A 23,756-nucleotide genomic window follows, 5' to 3' on the forward strand; every position below is an offset into this window, starting at 1 on the left:
AAAACCTTTTCTCACAATACCCATATCTGTGAGGAGGCTATTTGGTGCTTGGGAAGCAGTTAGGAAGGGACCAATTGATATTGGTTGATACTATGGGTTATATACCCCTTATACCCATGAAATGTAGAGAGCTTGCCGAGAGAATTTTGAGAGAAAAACAAGATTGACTCATCCACAATCTTAATCCTTTGATTCTTCAAATTCCTCTACTCTCACCCTCTCCATTGTTAAATTCTTGAGAGGTATATTAGCTAAAACCTTTTCTCACAATACCCATATCTGTTAGGAGGCTATTTGGTGCTTGGAAAGCAGTTAGGAAGGGAACAATTGATATTGGTTGATGTTATGGGTTATAGCGGAATCCAATAAGCTAAAGAAGACAAAAGTTCGGCGTAACCTCGTTGAAGCAAGAAACTTGGAGGGCTTAGGTACACTAGGTAGATTAGGCTTGGAGGGTCTTCTGCTATTCATGTATCTCAACTTCATTCTTTAGTGGATTATTGACCGCTTGGAGGGCGGCGAAGAGGTTTTATGCTGAGGACTTCGATTTCCTCTTCGATAACACATCGCTGTATTGTCCTTGTATTTGCATCTCTCTTCCCTTAATCTTTACCATTTAATTTCTATTGTGGTTGTGATTTTATTTGATTTAGATTGTTTTATCAATTCTGTTTTAGCTTATGTTCATGTTCCGCACATATATTGTTTGATAATAAGCTTGAATTGGTAATTTATAAATTGGGGGTCTAAACGTTCAAGGTGTTTTATACACTAATTGAACATTCAATTAGTATCAGAGTAGGTGCACGTGCTGTGGTTTAAATACCTTAGTGCAATCCTCAACCCCGTTTGAGATGGACCGGTCTCAATCTCTAAATGCTCCACCATATTTTGATGGTAGTAACTATGCCTTTTGGAAAGTTAAGATGAGGGCATTTTTGTGTTCAATGGATGAAACCGTTTGGGATGCTTTGGATATTGGATGGACTAGGCTGAAGGCTGCCAAATCCACGTAGGATAAGGCAGCCCTCGCGGCGTCTAATGCAAATAGCAAAGCACTGAACACTATTTTTTGTGGTGTATCTCCAGATGAGTTCCACAGAATAGCTCACATTTCTATTGCCAAGGAAGCATGGTAGTTATTGGAGACCACGTATGAAGGAACAAAGAAAGTGAAAGACACTAAGTTGCAAATGCTGACCACTCAGTTTGAGGAGCTGAAAATGAGTGAGGACAAGTCATTTGACTCTTTCTATAGCAAGCTGAATGAGGTGGTCATTGGCAAGTTCAACTTGGGTGAGAAAACAGAGGACTCGAAGATAGTGAGGAAAATCCTTCGATCATTGCCAGAGAGCTTCCGTGCAAAGGTTACAACAATTGATGATATCAAAGCTCAAGAATTGATTGGCTCACTTCAAACATATGAGCTGTCATTGCCATCCTAAAGGAAGAGCAAATCTCTTGCTCTTAAGACGATTAATAAAAGGGTAGAAGCTCACGACTCATCGGATGAGGATGTTGTCGAGAAAGATGTTGCTTAACTTGTGAAAAATTTACGAAAATTTTTGAAGTTCAAGAACAATGAAAAATTTGGCGATAAAGGGAGATTTCCAAGTTTCGGAAATGAGAAAAAGGACTTCAAAAGGAAAGATGGAAAGGAGTCTCAATCCACTCAAGGAGTCACTTGTTTTGAATGCAATGGGCATGGCCGCTTCAAGAAGGAATGTAATTATTTGAGAATGAAGGGCAAGGTGTATGCCACCACTCTTAGTGACTCAGACTCTTCCAATTATGATTCAGAGGAAAGCTGTGACGGAGAAGGGAATTACTCCGCTTTTATGACTATTGATCATGTTGAGTGTTCGGACGACTTGAGTTTGCTTGTAAAAGAGCTTGGGGAGCATAGTGATGAGGAATCATTAGGAGTTGTAGAGGAATCATTAGGGTGGCCAATTCCTTCCTTTTGTAGTTGCTCTTACTGTTGAGAAAGTAAATGTGGAGAAGAAGAAGAATGTGGCTGACCAACAGGTGTTGAATAAGCCCCGTAATCAATCAGTTGTCAGACCTAAAGCTAAAGGAAAATCACTTCCAAAATCACAAAGAGGTCCAAGAACAAACCATTTCTGCCATCACTGTGGACTTCAAGGGCACACCAGACCAAATTGTCATAAGCTTAGTGCATTGAAGAATACAAGGGATCAAAGGTTAAGAGGACCAAGAGATGACAAAAGGAATTGGGCTACTGGGCATTCAAGAGGTCGAGATGGTGATTCTAGAGTGATGGATGTGATGAAGATGATTGATGCATTCACCACCTGCTTGGCAAGCTTCACTAGAAGGTTTGAAAGCCCTAACACTTGTATCCAATCCTATAGGGATATCACCCCAAACGCACGTGACGTGTGGGTGAAAAGGGGTACTCATGCATAAGTATTACAACATGTCCATGCATCAATACTTCCTATGTTTTGTGACTATGCTTGATTGTATGCTATTTGCTAGCTTGAGTTGAAAATTGTTTGCATTTGTTTTAAATGTCTTTACATTGTTGCTTTTTGATCAATTTTTTCTTGCTTTTATGTCAAAAATCCAAAAACACATAAAAAGTAGAAAATCTAAAAAGTTTGATCAACATTATTGTGTTTTGTCACAAACATATTTTGCCTTGTACTTTTGTACTAATGGCCTTGTGCATTTACGAGCGTAGCTTATTCCCTATGCATTCATATCATTGTGGGAAAACTCTTGACATCTATGTGATTGTTGTAAATAAATTTTCAATCTTGTCATGAATGATTAGTCAATGGTTTTGTTGATCTTGAGACATTCATAGACTTGTGCCTATATATCTTCCCACTCTTTTATTTTACTGTTTTTGCTTAAAGAACTTAACAAATGTAAATCTCTAAATGAAAAGAGATATTGAGCTACAAAAGCCTGTCGCACATTCTAGTATTTGACTAGGAAAAAGGGAAAGTGACTTAAAATTAAATGTATGATGCCTAGATAGCCAAAGGCTTGCTCAGCAATTGAAATATCAAAAATTTTAGGCATCGATCTCACAATGAGATGTAATGATTCAAAAAGATCAAATGATTTGATGTATATGGAGCCAAATGAAAAGCTTCAAAGTTATGTTATCAAGTTATGTGGGAGGTCATATATGCATATTTCTATAATTGAAATGGGTCACTTTATTTAGTGCTAATTGTGTATGGCTTGGTTGAATTAATTATTGAAACTTTACATTAGACTAAGGACTATCTCATTGTTGATATCCACACATATCACACATGTTTATGTTCAACGAATGCCATATTCATTTGTGTGATTATACTTGATTAAATGTGTTTTCACATGCTCAATTTTGTTGATCAAACACAAAAAGATTTTTGAGTGTTTTAGTTGTTTTTGGAAAGTATTTTGTTTTTGCAAAAATTGTCAAAAATTTTCAAAAAACAGTGTTGCCCTGTTCTAGCGACTTGGTCACGGGTCAGTCCAGTCACATGCCCCCAGTCGCGAGCACCACTTAGAGGATATTCGCGACTCATTGGTGGGTAAAAGTCCCAGTCGCAAAAAATACTTAGAAATTTTTTCAAAATCTGGGTTTTTAGATTTCTCGCAACTCAGACTGGCAACTTGTTCGCCAGTGGAAGCTCCAGTTGTGAGGGTTACACAGAAATTTTCGTGGCTCCCTTTGCGACTTCCTTGCAGGTGGAACCTCCAGTCGTGAAAAAAACTTAGACAAATTTTTCAAAAATTTCATCTCAGGTGTCTCACGACTTGTCCTGGCGACTTGTTCGCGACTTAACTCAGTCGCGAAAAACGCATGTTTTGCGTTTCTTGGTCAATTTTTTAGACCTTTTCAATTTTCCCTTGAACATGTTTAACTGTTCATTGTCTTGTCCTTTCAAACCTTTCTCAAACTCACCGTGTTCCTCTCAAAAACCTCCATTTTTCTTCAACATCTCAACTTCAATCTTCAAGAAAAGGTATGAGTTTTCTTATTTTCTCTAAGTATTTCATGTCTATAACCTTGTTTTCTTGGATTTTTTTTAGTTGATTGTTGGGTTTTGAGTTATGTGTTGTTTCGAATATAGTTTGGGTCTATTGTGTTGAGTTTGATTATATGGGTTCTGTTGGAGTTGTTAATTTGATGCTTGATTTGGTTATTTTCATGGTTGATTCCCATTGTTGGGTTGTGTATCTTGCTTGTGCTGTGTTGTGCATGCCATGTTCATAGTAGGTTATCACAATGACAATTACTTGTAACCCTGTAGTGTTCATAGATTACACTGTTCTCTGTTGTGCCTGCACATTCATCATATTTTGTTCCCCAGTTATACACAATGCACTATTGTTTCTCATGTTTACATGCTGCTGACTTGGTTCATGCTCTATGGTTGAGTGATATCTCTCTCTGAATATCAATGTGTATTCATTTCTTTGACTAACTTGAATCTAATCAAGTTGATGTTTGTGTCTTGTGTCTTTACTCTTCGTTCTCTGCTTTGTGTCTTTTCTTTTGCAGATGTCATGCCGTTCCTCTAAAGGAAAATAGATTGTAATTGATGTTCCATCCCCTGTTGCTAAGCGGACTCGACGCTCGTCTCAGTCGTCTTAAGACTCAAGCAGTAAGAGATTCAAGACTCCCTTTGATTCACACACTTACTCAAGCATTTTTATAGATGCTCCTACTATTGTGGAACATGTAGTACAATTTGATACCTTGGGAACAACATTTATCCCTAGGATTTTTGAAGCAAGAGATTGGACTGATCTGTTCGGGAATTTCGAAGACCTGGTTGATGAATTGGTTAAGGAATTCTACTCTAATGCCAGATACACCGAAGTAGAGTTGAAATGTTGGGTAAGAGGAACAAAATTCTCCATCAATCTAGAATACATTGCAAAGGTTCATCACATCACCAGACCAGCAAATGTGGACCTCACTCCGTATGATGATAGACTACTTCAGGTACAAGACATTCTTCAAGTTCTTGGGCCTGATCATGAGGTTAAAAGCAAAGGCTCATCTATAGCCACTGCCCAGTTTACGCCTGAACTAACGACTCTAAAATTAATCATGTTCTCCAACCTCTACCCATTGTTTAACACCGCTTTCATCAATCTTGGAAGAGCACAATTTCTATGTGATCTCATTACCGGAGTTTCGATTGACATATGTGCCCACATCTTTCAGACCATTGGGTAAACAGCAGCTCAATCAGCAGCACGAACATGTATTCCTTTTTGTAGTCTCATCATGAAGATCATGCTTCTTGAAGGTGTCCGTCCACCAACAGATGGAAAAATTGTGCCACGTCCTCGACCAATATCCATGATAACTCTCCAAGCAAGCAAGAGTCACTCCTCTAAAGCACCTAAGAGTGAGCCATTCACCCATGCCACTCCATCTGGTCATGATTTAGCTACACCTATGCATACCGATACAGTTTCTCCCTTCACTCCTGAGTTACAAATGACCAGCACTCTGCAAGAACAATCTGGTCCTCAAGCTGACAGGTTGGGTAATTTGTTTGAAAGTTTGCATCTACGTATTGCCGAACTTGAAAAAGTTCTCTACTCCACCAACAATCAGGTCCAAATGCATCTCACGATAATGGAGACACAGCTAGATGCTATTCAGCAAAAGCTAGAGGATAGCCTTTAGCTATTCGTTCCAAAAAGGGGGAGAGCAACACAAAGGGAAATGTGCATAGTGAAAGGGGGAGTTGTGTACTCAAGAGGAGGAAGCTGATACATACACTCATACACTCACACATACATTTGGATATCCTAACTTTTGGCTAGTTTAGTTTTTTTTTTTTTTCCTCAGTACAATTATCTACTTATAGTTTATATATACTTTTGGTCATGGTTACAGTGCTTTTGTGATTATGTTTTAAAAGTTGTTGGTACATTGGTTTAAATTTATATAAGTTTATATTCAATTTAAATTTACTGTGTTTTGTACCCTTGCTTTGTAGCGTAGTACTTGTTGATTAATGTTATGCATTTTCTTTAAGTACATCACTCTTGTGCCCTTTGTTGGATTTTATATCCTTAATGCAATTACCTTGAGTTGTTGCATTGGTTGAATGTTGGACATGCAAATGATACTTTACATTCAGCTTATTAGCTTACATGTCCGGATGTTCATTCCTTGTGTGAATGAGCATTGTGGTCACTATTTTATAGTGATTGCTCGTTTTGGGTCAAACCATGGTTTATTGCTTAATTCTATTTTGCTTAATCGCACTGTGCTTGATCCATACGCATTACAAGTTTTTTGCATACAATGATCATATTGTGTTGTTGTTTTTCAAGAGATACTTGTTCTTATGGTTCAAGAGATACACAGATTCTAGAGTTAGGTGTGAGTGAGTTTTGTTCAACTGTTTCCAACTTATATGTTAAGTCTAGAGTTTGTTTTAGGGTTTTGTCACGGAATAGCCAAAGGGAGAGATTGTAAGGTTGAATTTAATCAACCATCTTGTTGACTTTATTCTGTGCCAAATTTAATTGTAATTCAATATTTAAAAACCCTATATTTAGGTGGGAATCACGTAAAGGTAATGTGTGAGAGAGTGTGAAGAAAAACTCAAGATTGTGCACTCAGTAAGGGACTCGCGATTGGATATCGCAGCTTGCAAGTCACCAAAGGATGCACACGAGTGAAGCATGTAGAGGAGCTGAACAGTCACGCCAGCTGGAGCATTACAGGAAAAAAAGTCCAGTCTGGCCATTCAGTTAACTCGCGGCTTGGACTTGCGACTTAATCAAGTCGCGAGGCCAAGTCGCCAGTCCACTCTGTTTGGAAAAAACTAACTTTTCGCATTCCAAACACACACCAATATAAATACCCTTTATACCCACGAAATGTTGAGAGCTTGCAGAGAGAATTTTGAGAGAGAAACCCTAGAGAAAAACAAGATTGACTCATCCATAATCTTCATCCTTTGATTCTCCAAAATCCTCTACTCTCACCCTCTCCTTTGTTAAATCCTTGAGAGGTATTGAAAGTTCAATTAGTGTATAAAACACTATGAACGTTTAGACCCCCAATTTACAAATTACCAATTCAAGCTTAATGTCAAACAATTAATGTGCGGAATATGAACATAAGCTTAAAACAGAATTGATAAACAATCTAAACCAAATAAAATCACATCCATAGCAGAAATTAAATGGAAAAGATTAAGGGAAGAGAGATGCAAACATAAGAATAACACTCGATGTGTTATCGAAGAGGAAACTGAAGCCCTCGACGTAAAACCTCTCCGCTGCCCTCCAAGCAGTAAATAATCCACTAAAGAATGTAGTTGGGATACATGAACAGTAAAAGACCCTCCAAGCCTGATCTACCCAATCTACCTAAGCCCTCCAAGCTCCTACTCCAATGAGGTTACGCCGAACCTATTTCTTCTTTAGCTTACCGGATTTCGCTACTTGACCATTGCATCAACCAATATGAAATTGGTCCCTTCTTAACTACTTCCCAAACACCAAATGGCCTTCTCACAGATATGGGTATGGTGAGAAAATGTTTTGGTGATGAACCTCTCAAGGATTTGACAATGGAGAGGAAGAGAGTAGAGGAATTTGAAGAGTCTTTCGTGGATGAATCAATCTTGTTTTTCTCAGGGTTTCTCTCTCAAAATTCTCTCTAGAAGCTCTCTGAATATCGTGGGTATAAGGGTATATATATAATAGGGTGAGAAGGAATGTAAAAAGTCAGTTTTTCCCAAACAAGGTGGTCTGAGGACTTGACCTCGCAACTGGGCTGAGTCGCGAGTTCAAGCTGTGAGCTAACGGCCTAGTCAGCCTGGGACTTTTATTCTGTAGTGCAACAACTGGCATGACTCTTCAGCTCCCCTACATGCTCCACACATGTGCCAACTTTGACGGCTTGCCAGTCGTAAGTCACCCGCAAGTCCAGCCACGAGTCTCTGCATCCTTGCATAATCTTGAGTATTTCTTCACACTCTCTCGCTCACTACCCTTACATGATTCCCACCTAAATACAGGATTACTAATTGCTAAAATACAAGCAAATTTGGCACGGAATAAAGCCAACAAGATGGTTGATAAAATTCAACCTTACAAGTACATTAGCTAAAACCTTTTCTGACAATACCCATATCTGTGAGGAGGCTATTTGGTGTTTAGGAAGCAGTTAGGAAGGGACCAATTGATATTGGTTGATGCTATGGGTTATAGTGGAATCTGGTAAGCTAAAAAAGACAAAGGTTCAACATAACCTCGTTGGAGCAAGAAGTTTGGAGGGTTTAGGTACACTTGGTAGATTCGGCTTGGAGGGTCTTTTGTTGTTCATGTATCCCAACTTCATTCTTTAGTGGATTATTGACCACTTGGAGGGCGGCAAAGATGTTTTACGTCGAGGACTTCGATTTTCTCTTCGATAACAAATCGCTGTGTTGTCCTTGTGTTTCCATCTCTCTTCCCTTAATCTTTGCCATTTAATTTCTGCTGTGGTTGAGATTTTATTTGGTTTAGATTGTTTTATCAATTCTATTTTAGCTTTTGTTCATGTTCTGCACATATATTGTTTGATAATAAGCTTGAATTGGTAATTTGTAAATTGGAGATCTAAACATTCAAGGTGTTTTATACACTAATTGAACATTCAAAAAAAAAAAAAAAAAAAAAAAACTCTAACCAAAATCTATTATCAATGATAAGGGATTAAGGATCACTCTCAATAATACTTCACACACTGAACTCACGCTCACACAAACAACACCAACTTCGCAAACACAAACTCACTCACAACTCCAATTTATTTATATTATTGTGCACGAATAGTTAATATTCTTTATAAGATAATCAAATATTTAAAAATCTCTATACTTTCAATCAAATAATCCTCTTGCTCCCCATGTGTGGGTGCAAAAAACAATATGATAGGTAGCCAATATAATGTTGACTTAGGTATTTAATATTTTAATCTAATGCCCTTCTTTTAAAAATGGGTCAATTGAATTGACCTTCTGTAGGGTATTTCTCAAAAAAAAAGAAAAAAAGAAAAAAAAAAAAGACCTTCTTTAAGGGGTTTTTATTATTATTACACTTACTCTCCCTTTAGTTTGGAAATTATTTACACCAAGCTCTCCTAGATGACTAAAAGAAAAGGCTTTCAAAATTTTTAAACTTTCTATTCTACCCTCCACTTAAATTGTCATCCACACCCCCTCTAATAGAAATCAGATGATTTTTTAAAGCCTTCTTTTTGGGGAGGGGGTGATTTTAATTTTTTTTTTTTTTTTTTTTCAATATCATCCAAGGAAGGTCAATGTAAATAGTTTGCAATTTAGGGAAGGTGAATGTAATAGGATAAAATTTTAGGAGAGGTCAGCATAATTTTTCCCAAATAAAAATAATAATAATGAGACTCTTGATCTAACAATAATTTTCTTATGCACCTTCTATATATATATATATATATATATATATATATATTGGATAAATTTGATATCATTAGTTTCTTACTATATGCACATATTTTTTTATGACTTAGAGTATTCTCTTTGTATGTGTTTTTTTTTAGGAAACTCTTTGTTTGTTTTATTATGTAGGAATCTTAGTTATGGTCCGTTATTATGCCTTGAATCACGAGATATCAATTATCCGATGTAGAGATAATTAATAGCTTTATTGGTCAACTATTGTGTGTATATACCCTATTTAGGGTTATTGTAAAACATAATTTTTTCATTGCGCACCCTTGGCAAACATGATGGTCACTCTACAAGTACAAAGTTCTTATGGGGTGTGAGGGGGGGAAGAGTTGAGATTCAAGTCTATAGGAAGGAAATTCACATACACATACACTTAGATTAGATAGAGTAGAATTTCTATCTTGTATTTTAAAAAAAAAAAAAGCAAAACATAATTTTTAGATTAGTTAAAATATAATTACTAAGGGCTTTCTATTATAGATGTAGGCCATTAGCCTAAATTGACTAAACCCTTACTTTTACTTTCTCCTTCTCTCTAAATCTCTTATTTTCTTCATTTTATTTTAATATAGAATAGCCGCTTTTTTGAAGCCTTCAATAGGGTTTAAGTAACCCCATAAATATTTAATCACTACTAACCATTTTTTAGACTAGCGATGCCAAACATCCTTTGGACTAGTCTTCATCAACCATTGTCTTGATATCTTTCTAACCACTTCTTTTTAGGCAGGACACTTTCCTACTTTGTTTTTCATGTAGACTCTAAATTTGGGTTTGTATATTCTCATTTGAGGCACCCAAATCCTACTAATTGGCGCATCACTCATGTGCTATGTTGATATTCTCCAGACCACCAATGTAACCATCCTTCGAGCATAGTAGCCACTCATTTTCTCTTACTAAATCTTTTTTTTTTTTTAATAACAGATACCACCTCCTTGATCTAGATGGATTATGCTTCTCTTGATAAAAATTGTTAGAGTCATATTTTATATGTAATTGGTTAATCCTTTGACAAAACACACTTTACTTGTATTTGAGTAGATCTAAGTTGAGTTTAATACATCAAGAAATATGTTGTTCAAACATATCAAGTGTTAGTATTAAAAACATGAAAATTGATCCAAGAAACAAGTGAAGAAAAGTTGTTTTCTTAAAACTCAACAGATAGCTACTATTGAGACTAAATAGGAAGCTTGACACATAACTCGACACAAGCTCGATCTATCAAGAATTACGATTTCAGAATTTCCAGATTTGAAATTCGGCCTATGTTGATGTATTTGTTTAAGGTTTCTATTCTCACAACCCTAGACATATATAAGGCTTATTTTCAAAAGCCGTCAAACTGATACAGAGACCAAGAGTTTAATTCTCTCTATGAGAAGCTATTGCGTTTGTACGCCATAGGATTTTGTAACCAAGTGCTTTCTGATCTTCATTATTGATGAAGTGAAGAACTTTATAGCCAACAACAATCATTCAAGTTGCTAAAGTTAATCACGTACTAGGATTCGTACAAAGAAATTAGTCACAAATTGGAAATTTGTGCATCAATGTAAAGAAGGCTACTACAAGATCAAGTCCAATCGGATATTGGAGTGAAGGTTCAATTGTAAGTTGGTAATTTAGGATAGATTAGGGTAGTGATAAGATTCCTTATACTTGTAACCGCTTTATTATTGATTAGTGGATTCTTAGGAGTGGTGACCTTAACCCGATGGGGTTTTGCCTTACGAGAAATTTTTCCCATTTGTCAACAAATCACTATGTTAATTTATTTTCCACTGCATTTTAGTTTATTTGGTGATTTGTTGGTGCCTATATGATTTGCATGTAATTTGACCAAATTAATCAACTTGAATAATTGAATTAATTAACCGAGGTTAAACTATCTTAACCCAACAAAAAGCAAGTGGATCCATTTATTTAAAAGTGAAAGAGAGGGGAAAAAATTGCATATCAATTTTGATGACAGTGGCTATCGACAATGGCAGCTCCAGGACTATTTTTTAGAGGGGGTCAATAAGAAACATAAATTATGCAAAATTTAAAACAAAAGAAAACTTGAATGTATCGACATCACAAAAAACAAAACAAAAAAAAAACCAAAATACATAAAGTTTTACAATTGCTTTCTATGATGTTTCATATATTGAAATTGTTAAATGATTTCTTCATTATTTATCTTACGAGCTACATCTTTTTCAATGTATATAGTCAAGCAATCATTCATCCATTGATCTCCCATTGATTCATTGGACTTATTAATTTGTTTTCCCAAATTTTAAATCAAATTGGTTTGTTACTTTGTTATTGAGTGTTTTTTTTTTTTTGGTTTAAAAATGCTAAGATATTGTTAAGAGGATCATATTCAAACTTATTTTAGCTAGGCTTAAAAAAAAATTCCATGATCAAGGTGTTCAAAATTTTATTTTAGGGAGTTCAAAAAAAAAAAAAAATATATATATATATAGAGAGAGAGAGAGAGAGAGAGAGATGAGTTCAAGTTACACCTGCTGTAACTCTTGTTAAGTTACACTTTTTTTACACCGTAGATTCATAAGAGATCTAATGGCTAAAAAAATATCATTAAATGCTATTGGTTTCCACCTCATTCATAATTAATACTAGATTTTCTCTCTCTCCTTATTTATTATTTTTCACTTGATTAAAGAGCATATTGCCATTTTTAACAACTTGCAGAGATTTTTCCTTAAAATCTTCCAAAGCCATAAGGTATTTCTCAACAGTTTATAAGGTATTCGAGCACCAGTCATAGTTTCCACTCATATTACTCCTCCAGTAAATATAGTTGGGTGAATCATGTATTAGAATTGCATCAAGGCGATACTATAGATGAATTTAGAGTTTTTTTTTTTTTTTTGACATGGACAGGACATTCACATCAGAAATTGACAATTGGCTACTCTTTTCACTGGAAAAAAGAGAGTTAAAAAGCTCTCATTGTATTTCTAGTCCATTTGGCATTGTTACTCTAACTCCTATACTCTTACTAGTCAGTTTCTTCATTGTTACAGTCTTGATTCTTTAATAGACCTTTCTCTTTTTTTGTGAAACTGAGTGGGGAAGTTCTCGACTATGTTTTATCTAATTGCCCATCCATTGAAAGATTATGTGTGGGGTGCTCAAACTCTCTATTGAATTTAAAGACTTCTAGCCCTTTGCCCAAGTTAAAGCATTTAGAGATATTAAACTGCAACTCTCTGAATCATATCCAGATTTCTGCTATAAATCTTGTTTCTTTCAATTATTCTGGGTTTCAGAAGACAAAAATCCCTCTAGGGGATATACCTAATTTTGTTAATCTTTCTATAAATTATGGCTGTATTCGATATTTGGTGAAAAATAATTGCACGATTCTGCATTATCTCTCTCAGCTCGAGACACTAGGGTTAACCTTCTTATATTAGGTTAGTCATAAATTTCATGACTGTTAAATCCATTGTGCTTTTTTACTCTTTTTTTTTTTTTTTTTCTTTTTTCATAAAAAAAGTTTATGAATGATATCTAATCTGTTGGTTCAATTGTTTAGACCCTTTACCAGTTCCCCAAATTACTAGAGTTAAGAAATCTTGACTGGTGCTCGAATACATTATAAACTTTTTTTATGAAAAAAAAATTCTGCAAGTCGTTAAAAATGGCAATATACTCTCTAATCAAGTGAAAAACAATAAATAAGGAGAGAGAGAAAATGCTAGCATTAATTATGAATGAAGTGAAAACCAATAGCATTTAATGATTTTTTTTTTTTTTTAGCCATTAGATCTCTTATGAATCTATGATGTAAAAAATGTGTAACTTTAAAAGAGTTACACTAGATGTAACTTGAACCCATCTCATATATATATAGTTTGTGTGTGTGTGTGTTGTGTGTGTGGTGTGTGTGTGGGGGGGGGGGGGGGGGGGGCGGCAAGGGGTTCATTTGAACCTCCTGGGCTCCAAGTGGAGCTGCCCATGGCTGTCGATGGGTTTTTAAATGCTCAATCAATTTCAATAATTCATTGCCAATTTTACGAGCATTCCAAGAAAGCTACAAGTCGTTACTATTGTACGATAAACACAATTGCTTATTTTATTTTGTTGTTGAAAACGATAAACATATCATTCTCAAAAAAAAAAAATAAATAAATAAAAAAGATAAACATAATTGTGGTTGCTTAAAAATGGGACAAAATCATGAAAGTTAATTTATTAGACATTGCTGCTTTCCCAATCGTCCTTCTACTTCATGCAAGTCTTTGTTGAAAGAAAGAAAATTATTATGGTGGATAGTTGATAGTAGATACATTTTAAGTGGGGGTACTTGGGTGATAGCTTATGTGTTTTTTGTAGAAATTGCCTTGAAAGTAGAGATCATATCTTCTTTGAATGTTCTTTCACTAGAAGAATTTGGGATGACATGATGAAGTTATGTCTAGTTTCAAATGCTCAATTTGTGTGGGAGGACTTGATTGCTTGGGGGGTTAGAGAGTTAAAAGGGAAGGAGCTAAGTGTAATAGCTTGCAAACTTGCTTGGTGAGCAACGGTCTACCATATTTGGCTGCAAAGAAATGCCATAGTTCATGAAGAAAGAATTTGGATAGAAGAACAGCTAAAGAGAAGCATCATTAAGGATGTCAAGGCTAGGTTGGGGTTTAAAACCAAGTTCAAGAAGTCATTTTTGAATGCTACCATCTGTTGTAATTGGGGGATTGATCCAAGTAGTATTTTAATTTGATCCTTGAAATCTTGTGCTGCTGTGTTTTGCCAAAATGCTAGTCTATGTGCTACTGTGCTAAAGGTACTGGTTGTAATGCCTCATAGATGATTTTGTTTAGATTGTTAGGGTAGTAGTTAGTGTGTTTTGCTTTGCCATCTATTTTGGCTTGCTTTGGTTTTATGGTTAGTTTGTTTTGGTTGCTGTAGTAGGGAGGTTTCCCTTTGCTAGTTTATTTTGGGTCTTCCTTTGTAATTTGTGTTTTGTTTCTATAAATAAAAGCTGAATTACCCAAAAAAAGAAAGATACATTTCAATTCCAAAATTCCCAATAGATTTCCCTAACCGTGAGATTTCTCATACATGTCTCCATTCTGAATGCTTCTCTGCAAATTATTTTTGAACTTTATGTATAGATCCTTCCATGACTTCCAAGAAATGTGAAGCTTTTGGTACAATCGCTTTTATAGCTCACCAACCAGAAGAAAATGAAAGATTTTGTTCAACTTCTTTGCTTAAAACATTTTTTAGTTGATCTCTTAAACTTAGGTTTGTAATCAATGTTGTCCTTAAAATTCTGAAGTTTATATTTGTTATCTTTTTTTTTTTTCATTAGATAATTCAATAATTACAAACTTAGAACCTAAAAAAAAGGACTCAAACTTGAATATTTCCATTAAAAGCTCTAAGGATATGTTTAGTAGACTATAATAAACACGGTAATATAATAGTTATTTGTATAGTTTAGTTATTTAGTAGTTTGGTTATGTTTTTATTACAATAAATAGTCATTTATTATGAATAACTATTAAAATGGAGAATAATTATTCATCTCTAAAAGGGTTAGAATAGTTATTCTTTAGTAGGTGTATTAATTTCTAAAATTAATATGTTTCTAGATAAACAAACCTTCCATATGGCATAAAAATTATGAAAATAAAAAATCATAAAACAATAACTAATCTCTCTTTCAAATTTAAAAATATATTATTTTTTAGGAAATATAATTATATAAGTAAGATGTTTCCTAAAATATATTTTAAATTTGATTTAAAATGCTTTCATTCCATTGTTTTTTAGAGATCTATTGTTGTGTTTTTACCAAACAAGCGAATAGTAATAAGTATAATATTACAGCATCTTGTATTTCTTGTAATACTTATTCCTATTACTATGTAATTACTGTTATAACCTACCAAATGTGCCCTAAGATGTATAAATTGGTTAAGTTACAAGATTTTTGGCAGTTGTAATAAATGAGTAATTCTTAGGTACCCTTGGAGCATAGTGAATGGTGCTCCTTTATTCTCACATTTATTGTAGGGTCCACTTATTAAATTCATAATGGGGTCCAACATGAATATGAGAAAAGAAAGCATCATTTTGCTATACTGTAAGAATACCCCGTTTGGATTGAGGGGGGGGGGGGGAGGGAGGGAGAATGAAGGAGAATAGAGTAAAGTTGATTGAAAATAGGCTAATTTTTTGCCAAATCTACTCTACTCTACTCCCCTTCCTCCAAATAGATATATTTTCCATTATAGATCTAATCCTTCCCTCCAAATCCATCAATCTTGATATATTAGATGTTGATAGGCCAACAATGTATTGATCCCTTCTGATGAATTAGCCAAGTTAATTAATTAATTCAATTAACATGCAATAAGCATGGTAGCTTAAACAAATCATGAACTAAATTAATATGCAGCAGAAAATAAATTAACATAGTGATTTGTTTATGAATGAGGAAAACCTACATGGCAAAAACTCCATCGGGTGATTTTAAGGTCACCACTTCCGAGAATCTACTATTATCACAACAAGTGGTTACAAGTAAAAAAATCTCAGTACCTTATATCAACCTACAGTTGAACCATTACCTTAATACCCAATTAGACTTATTCTGTAGTGACAATCTCTCCTTTTAATGCACGACTCCCAATACATGACTAACCAATTCAATGTACGAATCCCAGTACGCGGCTTACACACCAATTTGAGAAGGATGTTGGCTGCAAAGTTCATCAGTTCATCAACACGATGAAGATCACGAAACTCCTTGGTTACAAAACTCTACGGTATTCAAACAAAACAGCTTCTTCAAGAGAAAGATGAACTAGGGCATATGTCTCCAGTTCACAATATGCTTGTGAAAAACTTTTGCATTGAGGTGCATTAGTTGTGATAGCCCTTAAAACAATACTTATATATGTTTAGGGTTGTGAGAAAATAAAGTCCAAACATCTATACACTGATTGGAGTGAAATCAGATTTAAAAAACTGATTTTCTTAAATCTCGATAGATATCCTATCTATCGAGCAGTTGTCAAGTATCAGGCTTAAACAACCTTTTAAACCTCAATAGATGCTATCTATTGAGCTAGCTGTCGAGTTTTAAAATCCAGTACTTATTCACTTGTTTTTTGGACAGACTTGCATGGTTTTAACACTTGAACTTAAAATCTTGTTACTTGAAACATTAAACACATTCTAAATCTATCCAATTCTATATTGACATATGTTCCTAACATGATTCATATATGTCCTAACAGATGTGACATGGAATACATGTTATTTGAAACTTTAGTGAAAATTCTTCTCAATTTTTTTTTTATATTTTACTTTTTTTTCTCTTGAAAATCTCTACTAAAATAATGCCTGCTTTTAACTCAAATACAGTTCATATGGCATTTGGTAGGAGCAAATTCAATGGATTTGTACATAATAATTACATTAACATTAAATGCAACCCTCATAGACGTGATTGACCAAATTTGAATCAGGAATGAAATTGACAGATTACCCAAACTTTCTAGAGTAGTCTAAATTATATCTTAATTTTTTTTTAATTGCTCAAATTAATTAATTATACAAAGGAAACTGATTTTTGAGAAGATTTAGAGTTTTGATTGTGATTCATTGGTCGGCCAACCAGATGCTACAATTGTTGAAATTTGTTCCAAAAAAAAAAAAAAAAAAAAAAAAAAACCCTCTTATGGGAAAGTAGGTGAGCAATTTAAAAGACTATGATGAAATTAATTCTCATTTATTGTCTGTTAGGTATGTTAATGATTTGGTCTAGTAAATGGCCACAATTAGCTTCATGCAGCACCTAATTAAAACACATCAGTTTGACAAGGGTAGGTGAATGCTCTTTTCAAACATTTATAGGAAACAATCACACAACCATAATTTTTGTACAACATTTTCTTTTCTTTTCTAAATCTTTTATTTTCTTTTTCAAAGCAACCACAATTTTGTACTTCACTATCCTGAGTTCCCACTTTTATAATCTATATCAAGAACCCATAAAAAATATAGCACTATTAGGCCTCTAATGCAGAGGATGGCCCAAACATGGAAGCAATTAACAAATAAAAGAAAATTATTATTTTATAATAATTTTTTTTTAAAAAAAATAATAATAATAAAAGAAGAGCATGGATACAAGTCATTCTCTATTCTCTAGGTAAAAAGCTTTCCCTTGTTAGGAATGAGTGTGTAAATCTCTATAAGGATTCTATATTTTAGGTTGGTCTGTTTCTACGAAAATTATTGTTATAGTACAACCTCATCTTACAACTTATAGTCAAATGAAAGAAACCTATTTTTTGTGACATGAACTCTATGAGAGCACAATTTATATATTACCAATACATGAATTCCTTGTCCTTGCACTCAAATTAGCAAAGTTGCTCTATATAACTTTTTATAGGGGCACTCCATGTTTTTATGACCAAGCAATGAGTTATGGGTTCAAGTTCAAGAATAAGTTTTGTCAAAATTGAGGATAAGACTGCTTATCAAACACGTCCAAGCGATGAGTTATGCATTGAATACAAACATTACAACCGGCCTAAATCTATAGTTAGGGAACCCAAAATGTGTTAAATGATATTGTGACTGAAGAATTTCGTGTGCAATTGGGCATGCCAAGCTCTCTTTAGCTACTGTCCACCAAACCAATAAAACACCATTGACTAAATTGTGAAAAATGTGTTTCAAAACTCTAGGAATTTGTGGTAACCAAGCGAGGTGGCTTCATTCCTAGGTCAACATCATGTCAAGACTCAAATAAGAGAAAAAAAAATTTGGGTACAATTAAACACACACATAAAAGATTGAAAGTCTTAAGCATTTCTGATCTGTGTAATTACTAGTGTTTAACTGGTTCAATTTTACTTCTGATTATCTGGATACTTGTCTCAACTTCAACCCACTTTGGTAAAGGGTTGAAATTGAATACACATAATTCTAACACATACAAGTCATTTCAGGTATGGGAAATTTAGCAAAAAAAAGAGGTATCGTAAACTATCAAAAATGGTCCAGCCATATAGGTAAATGATCTCTACTGGCTGTTGTAAGTGTTACAATCCTTGTGAACAAAGGGCATTAACTCCACCTTAGTACCCCCAAATTACAATGAATTGAACATTCCTTTTATTGTTGCAGTGTGCAGATTCAGAGGACTTCATTTTGTTCTTTACAATCAAGTACCATTAATCCATTTACAATTCTAAAAGTCTTTGCCCTTTACAAGCAAGTACCAGCACATTCTGCACATTATCACTTTCTAATTAGGAGTTGAATTTTATATACAGAACAAAATGATTTCTGCGATCTACATAGGATTTTTATAAATTATGAAACATCCTTAGCATAAGATGAAATAACTAGTAAAAACTATACTTTTAATATTACTAAAAGAAATCCACCTTTAATTACACTTCTGGAGAAGCAAATAAAAGATTTGTCTTGTGTCCTACGCTCCAATATGCTGGACATGACACAGACATGGCATGTGTCCCACATTAAGCATGCGTTGTTATCGTATTCTATCCAATGCTTCGAAGCAATGGATGGAAGCCTTGTTAGCAATAGATATTTCACATTGAAATTGATTGATATTCAACAAGATCACCATATCCATATTTGAAGATGCACAATTTCTACTTCTTAATTCACCCAAGTGCAACAAATTTTTAAAATCAGAATAGTGCTACTTTAATTTCTCTACACAAAAAAAGAAAAAAGAAAAAAGAAATAAAAATAAAAAGAAGGGAATGACACAGTTAAAATATAAAGGACGAAATATGATAAAAGATTCTGAATGAATCAAACTTCTATCAACTATACTAATACCAGAACCATCCCTTTATGATGTACATATATTCTTTTTTACTAACAAATCTATTTCCCCAAACCTAATCTCATCTATCATCTACAGAATTAAAAATAGTGGATATAAGCCATAATCATAGTATTCTTTAATCATTCTTTAATCATTCAGATTGATATGTTGAGATCAATTCTAGGTTTCTTCATCAGGGGTAACGGCACAACAGAACTGCACCCAGGACATTTTGGATTATTTTTCGTTATCAATACATAAGTTAAGCAACCAGGACACCCTGCTGCCATTGGTGATGATAATAATTTATCTTCAAAATCTTTCTCTAATCAAAGATGATGACGATGAATATGAAGGCAACGATGATGATTTCCCAAATGATGCTCTCTTCTTCAGTGGTTCTTTCTCTGCCCTTTCGAGTGCTAATTTCACCTTATCAAGAGTGCATACGCTGTGATAATTATTCGACGACAATGATGATGAGACCAACGTTAAATCCAGGGGAGTTTCATCAAAAAGATTTAATGTGATTTTCGAGGGTGATGGTGGAAAATTTAAATCCTGAAGTCTTGGAACTGTTGAATTGATTTGGTGCTTGTTGTCTGAGATTGAAGGTGAATTTGGGGTGCTATATCTTTGTAGGTCAACTTTCCCTAACTGCTACCATTGCAAAAGCACACAAATTCACCATTAGCATAACATACTCCTACTCACAATTATTTAATGTCATTCAGCAAAATTACTCCTTTCAAGAGAATTCCATGGTATACACATTTTTTTTTAAATGTACCATATATATCTAATCTTAATAGTTTCTATAGAGTATTGCCTTATAAAAGAAAAGGGTATTAATGATGATATAAAGAAACTGTTAAGAGGATACAGAGTGGGATCGGAAGTGGTAAACATTGAAGAGCCACAATGAATAAATGGAAAATAAACATCTTCATGCTCTTAATTACTCCAATCCTCTAACATTGAAAACCTTTAAAGTCATTTAAAGAGAGCAATAAAGGCCAAGAAATTAAGCAAATTATTACATGGGCCAAACATAAAAATGAATTATAACCTGGAAATTAAAAGATTTGGGGTTGTAGACTAAGAAAATATGTTGTGCAATTTTTTTAGAACAATTGTGATGGAATGAGTTAACTTGGGTTGTCAATATTGCTCCAAAAAAAAAAAAACTTGGAGTTTTTTATATCAGCATATGATTAAGAATTACAAAAATGGAAATTTCTGAATTTTCACTCCCTCCTTTTCCTTCAATTTCTCTGTATCCAAACAGAGAACAAAAAGACAAAACAGAAAGTTTTCAAAGACAACTATTTCACACAATAGACGAATCAATATATCCTCCATTCATAAAAAATAAAAAATTTAAAAAAATTTAAAAAAAAAAAAAATTCAAATATAAAAATAGAAAGTATAAGCAAAGAACACAGTTTTCTTCATGAAAAGGTTAACTTTTCCAGATTAGAAAATGGACAAACCTTCAAGTCTAGGCGCTTTTCCCAGCCATTTGGGACCTTCGAGTCGAGGTCCAATTCCTGGGAATCAACCACAAGCTTAGAGGTTGCAGAAGAAAAAGAGTTAGACCACCAAGCAAGTCACGATCAATCAGAGCCGTAGATTTCTCAGAATTCGAATCATTCCCAACCGTCCGATGTTGATCCTCCTTGTAATAGCCATTGAGAACTCGGACCAGAGAGCTCACGTGATTAATCTCTGCTCAATTTCATTTTTTGTGTAAGGCTCTTATTACAGTGAACTCTGTCGTTCGAACCTCTCTCTTTTTACCTTTGCAATTCATGCATTGAAAGATGAGAATTGACCACTCTTTCTAACTTCGCAATCAATGCATTGAAAAATGAATATTGAAATACAAAACAATTGCGAATCTATCAAACATTAATTTAACTTTAGAAATGATAGAACAAATTTAAGTAAAGTAATTTAGATGATGTTATTTAGATTTCCTCTTAAGATTCAGTTATATAATTGCTTAACTAAAATAAATACTTTTATCTCATGAAAAAATAAATTCACGTGACAAAATTTTTTAAAAAAAAAACCTAAAAAACAAGATCAATAACTAAGTATCATTTCTAAGTCTTGCTCCAAATGATATTGGTACAAACAAAATTTGGAGGGGAGTGGGGACCAATTGCTTCTTGCTAAACGGTCTGCATGCCCATACACTAAGGTTATATATTATTTCACTGAAATTTATGGCCAACATGATTATTCGCCATGAAAGTGAATAAACCCCAAGCACACGTACCTTTCCATGTTCAACACCAAGCTCTCAGCCCACACATAAAATACATGGGATGAGACCAGGTGAATAAACCTTAACCTTATGATGGTCCCCCTTAATCATTTATGTTGCTTGGGACCTTTCAAATCTAAAACAATTCATTGATTGTTTACACCCGTGGATCATTAATTCAAGTTACAGGTACAGATTTAGTTGAACCGTTGAACCAGTATATTAATGATGATAGCGATGGAGACCAACTGAGCCTTAATATTGGGCTCCTTATCCTTTTGAAATAATTTAGGCTCATAGTGTGGGCTTACTTAGAAAATGGCTCCTACTATCACCACTACTTTATTAGTCAAAATTCTTATTCATTAATAGGTGAATATTCATTCAGCCAAAAAGTGAAATTTTTATATTCAATAAGCCCATTTATTCATAGCCAGAGAATCAAATTTTAAAACATTTTTTTTTTTCAGTTTATTGTTCCACAACTCTCAATAATTTAATTAACTTAAATTTTAAGTTTAGAAAAATCACCATAAGATTTTCTATGGATTATAAATTGAAAATGGGATATAACCATGTTAATCTTTTTAGGGAGAGCCCTACATGGTGAATTACACTCTTTTTCTTTTTTCTTTTTAATAAGTTGATAGCTTCAGTAGGAGGAAGATTTAAATCCTAGATTTAAACACCATATCCTTTTAATATGTTTTTCTCTTTTAATAAAAAGTGACCATGTCCTTTTAAGATGTTTGCTAATGGTCTTATGGCCTATAGGCCTCCTTATGGGGGGTTAATTTAGGTTCAATCACTCTAACTTATAGACTTAGAATATGTGTGTGTATCAGTGTATATATACTTTTTTTTATAGATAAAATATTTATATTATTGTGGCTTCAATAATGGTCCAAATTTGAGCAATTAAAATAAGGTTAAAATGTAGAGACAATCCCTCCAATTTCGACCTTTTTTTAGTTACAACCTTAATTATTAATTATTTTAGTTGAACCATCTATACTAAAATATTAATTTAATGGAACCCTTTTTAGTTCATATGTCGAACAAAATGTGTCACAAAACTTACAAATCAGTAAACACATGATACATGACTTAAGAAATATATTGTACACATGTTTACCATTTTTTATATTTAAAAAAATAATTATAAAATACAAACAAAATATTTATTTTTATTTACAGATAAAAAATTATTATTTTCCCCTGAAGTCACATTGCATGTACTCATTAGTGTAAAAATAAAATAAGATAATGTAAATTGACATACTTTTACTGAAAATAATAAGGTTATAACGGATGGAAGGGATGTAACTAAACCAATCAATGAAACAACGATGTGTGAATTAAAATAATAAAAAACTGAGTGTGTGTGTGTGTGATTATAAGTCATATAGTTTCACTTTCCGTTCATAAATTTCAAGTGACATATTTGATATTTCTATTGATGATTGTCAAAGTTATAAATAGATGAAATGGATGCCAATCAAAAAAAATAAAAAATAAAAAAATGGATGTGATCTGATTTACAAGTCGTATTAAGAAAATTTTTGCAGTCAAAGCCACTAAAGCACAATGTTCAAAATCTTAGGTTCAGATCTTCTAGGTTCTTATCCAAAAATGGAAGAGCATGCAGTCATCCACAAAGCCAATCAACTTATAGAAATTCTGATTAATAAAAATTTAAATCTTAAACAAATAGTAATTTCTTGTTTTCATAATAAAAATTGGGTTTGATTAACGGGTACATTTTAGAGCATTTGTTTATGAACAATTTTATGAAAGTTTTGATAGTATTTTTATGGAAAATAGAAAAAAAAATTGTCAAAAAACTAGATTTTTTTTTTTTCCTTTTCCCACAAAATTATAGTTCATTAACAAATACCCTTAGTATATCTATTAACAAAATCCTAAAAAACTTGAGCATGAGAATGGGTCTTAAACTTTTATTTTGACTTTGATTAGTTGGTAACCCAATTAAGAAATGATTTGGTTTGAGTTCGGTGTCCAATTGCATTGGATTCATCAGGATCTTGACACATGTCATGATCTTGATGAGTCCAGTATAACTGGACTCTGGACTCAAATCTGACCGACTTAGAAATTGCAATATTTTTATGTATTTTATTTTGGATCT

The 23,756-nt window shown here is 33.7% G+C and overlaps 1 long non-coding RNA gene across 1 annotated transcript; it reads right to left on the reverse strand.

Annotated features, from left to right (window-relative positions):
• Positions 1 to 19,298: 19,298 nt before the first annotated feature.
• Positions 19,299 to 21,189, reverse strand: LOC115987482. The gene is made up of 2 exons (XR_004091097.1): positions 20,829 to 21,189; positions 19,299 to 19,992 (listed from the first exon to the last, which is right to left on the reverse strand). It is a non-coding gene; the product is annotated as an uncharacterized LOC115987482 (long non-coding RNA).
• Between the last annotated feature and the right edge of the window lie 2,567 nt (positions 21,190 to 23,756).

Source organism: Quercus lobata, chromosome 4 (assembly GCF_001633185.2).
Source record: "Quercus lobata isolate SW786 chromosome 4, ValleyOak3.0 Primary Assembly, whole genome shotgun sequence".
NCBI lineage: Eukaryota > Viridiplantae > Streptophyta > Magnoliopsida > Fagales > Fagaceae > Quercus > Quercus lobata.